Source organism: Colobus angolensis, unplaced genomic scaffold (assembly GCF_000951035.1).
Source record: "Colobus angolensis palliatus isolate OR3802 unplaced genomic scaffold, Cang.pa_1.0 Scaffold528, whole genome shotgun sequence".
Taxonomy (NCBI): Eukaryota; Metazoa; Chordata; class Mammalia; order Primates; family Cercopithecidae; genus Colobus; species Colobus angolensis.
The window spans coordinates 437632-444387 of NW_012118799.1; positions in this window are offsets into that span (position 1 = coordinate 437632).

Genomic DNA, 6756 nt, shown 5'->3' on the forward strand with positions numbered 1-6756 from the left:
GCCTCCCTGGTAGGAGGGACGTGCCCAGCCCTGCCCTGACCCAGGTTCCTGCTCACAGCACATGCCCCTTCCCTGGCTTGTCCCCACAGGAGCCCAAGTGGGGCCTAGCCAGGACCTGCTTGGAGGCTGAGCCCACCCCACACACACCCCCACACCCAAGGCCTCCCCAGGGAGTCAGGAGGATGGCGCCTATGGGCTCACCCTCACCCACGGGTGTGGGCCACACTGTGTTGTCCAACTGGCATTTTCGAAACAGGCTTGGAGAGGGCAGAAGACGAGGGCAGAGGTGGTACCACAGACCTCAGAGCGAGGCAGGCAGAGGCAGACCCCAGAGGGCGACTATCCTGGGGAACGAAGCATCCTCACTGGCCGGGGAACGCCTGCCCCAGGTGCATCACCAGCTCCAAGGACTCGGCCACCCAGGCGGGGCTTCGTCCCAGACACCCCAGGCCACCTTGCCCCCAACCCCATGGGCTGTCCGGGTTCCCAAGAGGCTCCACGGAAAATCAACTGGATCTCCTGGGAAATGCCTTAAGACTGGATGCTGGACTGCCCGAAGCCAAACTTACAGAAAAGCTGACAGAACAGAAGTGACAAGGCTGGAGAAACAGCAGCCGGCCTCTGATCACAGAGCTGTCCAGGGGCTGGAAACCCAGGTGTCCACGTGGCATCAGTAAGCAGGGCCAGGGCAGTCACTAGGACCGACCAGGGCTCTGTCACTAGGACCAGGGGTCTCTCACTAGAACCTGGGGTCTCTCAGTCACCACAGCCAGGGCCTGTCCCTTGGGCCTGCAGCCTGTGACTAGGACCTGGGGTCTGTTACTAGGGCCAAGGGTCTGTCCCTTGGGCCTGGAGCCTGCTACTAGGGCCTGGGATCTGTCACTAGTGCCAGGGGCCTGTCCCTTGGGCCTGGAGCCTGTCACTAGGGCCTGGGGTCTGTCACTAGGGCCTGGGGCATGTCACTAGGGCCTGGGGTCTGTCACTAGGGCCAGCTGCTGTTTTAAAGGTATCAGCATCCTCGGTGTTCCCTTGTTCACTGCCCATGCCCATGGGGGGGTGGCGCCGACAGAGCCCACACGACCGCTCTCCACGTGGACGGCTGTGGGGTGGCTGAGCCTTGCTGCCAGAGGAGGCTGGTGGACAGGCCGTGCTCACATCACCAGAAGTGCCGGGTCACAGGTTGAGGCAGCAGCCACGGAGCCAGTGGGAGGCACCACCCGCCTCAGCTCCTCACCCCTCCCTGGGGCCTGAGACCCCAGAGTCAGTCCTCGGCCCTGCTCAGGCTCTGGCCTCCCTGGGAACCTCTGTCCTGGTCGCAGGTGTCCTGCAGGCCCCCTGGGTTGTGCTGGGCTGGACCAGGCTGGGGGTGACCTCTGAAGCTCCACCTGCCCTGGAGACGCCACCAGCAGCTTCCCCCGCTGCACCCGCTGCCCCAAAGCAAAGCTGGCCGTTTCCGAGTCTGCACTTTCCCCGCAGCACAAGATGCAGGATGATCAGCCGCTCAAGCCCAGCGTCCCCAGGGCACACTCGAGAGCACCCCACCCAGAGGCCAGGCAGGCGCACACGGCCAGGGCCGCCCACGATGCCCGTCCAGAGAGGTCACAGTCCTGAAAGGCCACGGTCCTGAGAGGTCCCCATCGTGAGAGGTCCCCAGTCCAGAGAGGTCGCCAGTCCTCAGAGGTCACTGTCCTGAGAGGTCACTGTCCTGAGAGGTCACTGGTCCAGAAAGGTCACTGTCCTGAGAGGTCACTGTCCTGAGAGGTCACTGTCCTGAGAGGTCACTGGTTGATCCTGAGAGGTCACTGGTTGATCCTGAGAGGTCACTAGGATGGGGTCTCCAGGCCTGGGCTGAGGCTCTGCCCCAGAGAGGACCTGAGGTTGGGCTCCTGTTCTTCAGGGACACTGAGGGCCAAGCCCAGGCTGAGTGCAGTCCCCAAGGAAGTGGGAGGAGGAGGGCAGGGCCGAGTCCTGTGGCAGCGTCCGCAGCACACCACACTTCTACCCTGGTCGTCTCACATGGCGTCCTCCAGCCATCCTGCACGGGGCCACTCGGGACCCCTGCCACTCACCACAACCGCGTGGCCTCAGACCTGGGCAGGACAGGGCAGGCTTCACACTGTCCTAAGTCCCATGGGGTGGGAGGGACCCTGCACAAGGAGCCTTCCGGTAAGGGGGGCAGGGGAGAAGGGGCTGCGCGGCCCCGGCCACCTCCACTCACTCTCTGCCCTCAGAAGAAAACAGATGGGTGCACAGGAGCTTCTCGGGTCAATACGGTGCACTCAGCACCCAGCCCCTGGTGCCCTCTGCCTCTGGGAACCACATCTTGGCCCCCATCTGCAGGATGTGGTCCCCGCAGCCTTCAGCACGGCCACTCTGGGGACAGCCACCGGAGCCCATCTGCACGCAGGTGTAGGGATGAGAAGGTGGGGAAGTCACAGAGAAAATCCTCCCAGGCTACACAGCAAATCCCTTCTAGTGGGAGACTCAGGATTAAGGATGACAGGGAGACGCAGGAGGGAGGAGGGAACATTTCAGACCACTAGGACTGAGTATCCAGGCCACAGATGCTGGGGCTGCCAGGGGCACCAACTTTGCCACCAAATGGCCACCGTGGGACGGAGGTGCAGTGGGGCTCCCAGACTCTGCAAAGGACACTGCAGCGGAGACTCATCCTGGTCTGAGGCGGCTGTCCAAGGCCCAAGTGAGAGTTAAACCACATCCCTGGCCAGCGCCCACCACCCATGCCAGCACCATTTCTCTAAAGCACCACACAGGACATTCGGCCAACAGAGCATCCCAAAAGGGAATAAAATAGATCCCGGCGGGCTCATCCCATCAACCACGTCGGAGACTCGGCAGCTGCAGATGCGGTGGGACAGGCCTCCATTAAAGGCACCTCCCGTGGGGACAGTCAGGGCTCTCACGGGGCCACAGCAGGTTAGAAAAAACACAGCTGGGGCTCTCACGGGAGGCACAGTGGGTTACAGGAGAAAACAGCCGGGGCTGTCACAGGGGGCAGAGCAGGTTACAGAACACAGCAGAATCAGGGGCTGGTCACTGAGCGCCAGACGCACGAGGACCGTGCCCCGCCCCAGCCCAGTCACTGCCCTTGGGTTGCCCTCTGGGCTCCAGGTCCAGGGCACCTGCAGGCAGCTGGGATAAGGCCAGCTCTGGGCCAGCGGTGGCCCCATCTAATCCCCAGAACCTGTGAATGCAACCTTGTTTGGAGAAAGGATCTGGAAATGAGATCATCCCGGATTAGCCACGGCTGAGCCCTAAATCCAATGGTGAGTGTCTCTACCTAGAGAAGGCAGAAGAGAAGACACACAGAGAAGAGGAGAAGGTGTCAGAGGCTGAATTCGTCCCCTCCGAAATCCACACCGGAACCGAATCCCCACTGTGGCGGCATTCAGAGTGAGAGTCTTTGGGGGAAGGGGCTGAGCTCCGGGGCCGGGTTCCGGGGAATGACGGAGGGCCTCGTCCAAGGGCTGCAGCACAAAGACACGGCAACCAGGCCCTGTCTTGGAAGCAGGGAAGGGCCCTTGTCGGACGCCAAAGCCTGCAGGTGCTTTGATCTTGGACTCTCCAGCCTCCGGAACTGTGAGAAGTGGACATACCGTTTCATACATTACCATGCCTGGTGCTGTTACAGCAACACCCACAGACCAAGACAGTCGCCGTGAGGCTGGGACTGGAGTGACGCAGCCACACGTGCAGGACAGCTGCAGCCACCAGGAGCTGGAAGAGGCGGGGAGGGCCCCCCCAAGCCTCCAGAGGAAGCTGACCCCTGAGATGCCTGGACACTGGGCTTCTGGTCTCCAGGACCATGGGGGAATGCGTTCCTGTTGTGTTAACCCCGGACTGTGTCAATTGTCAGCGGCCTCTGGACACAGTGGCACGGTAGGTGGGACCAGAAGGCTCAGCACCCCTAATGGGAACAGAGTCTGTGGGGGCCCTCAGGTGGCACTGAGAGGCCACAGGGGGCTCCAGAGGCCCCTGGGGGTCCGCTTAAGCCAGGATGGGTGTTAGGTCAGGGCTGCCAACAGCACCTGCCTTCTGAGACCCATCCAGCCTCCGGTTGCCCATTTTTAGGTGGAGAAAATGAAGGGTGCATATGTGGCTGGCGTGAGGAAAAGTCAGTTGGTGGGAATTTGTTGATTTAAGGGAAGGTGCAGCCGTGCCTGCATGCTAAAGGGTTGTCCTCCAGATCAGATCGAGAAGCCTCAGGAAGGTCATGCAAAAGAATTTCTGATGTCCTTGGCATGGGGGAAATTTGTTACACGGACACAGAAAGCCTTGCCCTGCAGGAAAAGATTCTTAGAAGGCACCAGATTAAAAGAAAGGACTTCTGTTCATTGAAAAAATGTCATCAAGAGAGTGAAAAGGCAAACCCCAGGGTAGGAGATATTTGCTACACACAACAAACGTTGGCTTGTCTCCAGAAGATATAAAGAACCTGTACAGATCAATAAGAACTCAATACACAAAGGGCAGCTGGCTTGAAAAGGCCCCTCGGGGACAGGGTATCCAAGTGCCCAGTGCTCGGCGGGAAGCACTCAGCTTCATTGGCATGACCAGGAAAATGCAAATCATAAGCCCTTAGAAAAGGCTAAGACATTGCAAAGTCTGACAGTGGCCAGTGCCAGCAAGGACACGGGCCAACAGGAAACTGTGTAGGTGAATGGCTTCGACCCCTCTGGGAACTTCTTGGCATCATCTGATGAATGTAAAGACACACATGATCCCGGATCCAACGGCTCCACTTCCAGATTGACCCAAGAGACTCCTGCCCACATGCCCCAAAGAACATCCCAGGAATGCCCACGACAGCTTCATCCCTAGTTGCCAAGAAAGGGAAGCCGCGTGGACAGGCGCCTGCTGACAGCATGGTGGTCTGAGGGACAGCGGGCGTCCTCGCGGAAGGGTGGGCGGCATGAGCGCGAGCGCCGGGGCTCCTCGACGCAGTGCGGACGGACCACTCCCGCACACTACTGACCATGGTGAGCCGGCACAGCAGAGTGCCCACTGCGTGGCTTCAGGTTAAACGTTAAAAACACAGGCAAAGCCAAAGCACAGTGCTCAGGAACTGGTGATTCGATGAGAAAACAGACAGTGAGTAAGACCCCATCCCACTCCCGGAACACGAAGAGAGACAGCCCACAGCGACTGGAATAGAACTGCAAGTGGACTGTGCCAGGTGCCAGCTGGGGCCCTCACAGCAGGTGGCCTGAGGACACGTGGCCACTGGAGAAGGTGGCAGGAACAAGCCTGGTGGGAGGTGAGGCTGAGATGAGCTTCACCCCAGTGGCTCCGTACATGGCCCAGGCTCCTCTGGCACTGAGAAGGCAGAGGTGCCACCCTGCTGAGGAGCAGAGGAAACCGGCACTTGGGCAGCCTTAGGAGAAGCGGGGGCTGGTGTGCACAGGAGAGGATGGACGTCCCAGAAGCAGCCACGGTGGCCAGGTCACCTGTGAGACGCCATGGCTGGGAGATGCAGGTGGCTGTGCACAAGGCAGAGGGTGCTGGGAGCTCGCCTGTGTCATACGTGAGGGCACTTGGGCCAGGGCCTGGGTTGGAAGCCACGTCCAGACCCCATATGGGTGCTCGCTGCTCCTGTCCCCACTGACTGATGACTGATGGCCAGAGGGAGGCAGCGGATGTGTGAAGTCGCCTGGCAGGTGCGGCTGTTGGTGGCATTCCCTGGCAGAGGCCACGTTGGACGTTTGTGAACAAATGAGCAGGTTGGGGTTACAGGTTATGGAATCTGGGAAATGTGGTCTGTGACGCCATGCGCCCTGGGGGATCACGTGGAGCCCACATGGGCAGCGACCTTTGACCATGCCAAGAAGTCAGACGTGGGACAGAGAGCCCGCCCGGAGGAACGCACGCACCAGTCCCTTCCCTGAGCCGCACTGAACGGGGAAAGGGCTCCAGGTGGCCTTCACTGCTGGGCTTAAAGAGGGGTTAAGAACCTCCCTTCCCTTCCAGAACCTCACTTTTTAACGACGTCAGCACAACTGGGGTCCTCAGAGGAGGCGCTCACCCTTCCACGATGGAAGGGAGAAGCCGGGCTTTCTGAACGGATGAGGCTGCAGAAGGCAGTTGGTATGATGCAAAGACAGAAAGCTGTTGCCTGCTCCCACTCTTCTGAAAGATGTTTTATATTTCTTCCCCAAAGAAAGTCATGCATTTGGACATTCAGACATTAAATTACAATTCACAATTAAGTAGTGCTTGCACAGTTAAAGGAGAAACCTGGAACTCAGAACAGTCTTAATTTTTGTATCAGGAAATAAGATTTAGGGACAGCTGATGTTTTTCTTAATTCTTTTTCTGAGAACCGCGTGCCACTTTCCTGCAGGGCACTGCCCTTCCCCAGGTGTGATTCCAGGGGGCTGCAGACCACAGAACCCGCCCCTCCCCTGGATCCAGCAGGGCCAATCAAAGCCATTCCCAGGCAGAGCCCTGCAGCGCTGGGGAGGGGCTTCTGCACTGAGGAGGTGCTGCTGAGTTGATGTGCCCTGGAGGCCCTGGCAGGGAGATGGCCTGGAGGTGAAATGCCCAGGATGGGGAAGCCCTGGGCAGGGGAAGCCCTAGGAAGGGGTAAGCCCTGGGGGAGGAACCCTGGGAGGGATGCCCTGGGGAGGGGGAAATCCCCTGGTGGGGGGGATGTGCTGGGGAGGGGGATTCTCAGGGGAAGGGGATACCCTGGGTGGGGATGTTGTGTGCAGAGGAAGCCCTGGGTGGGGGGATTCC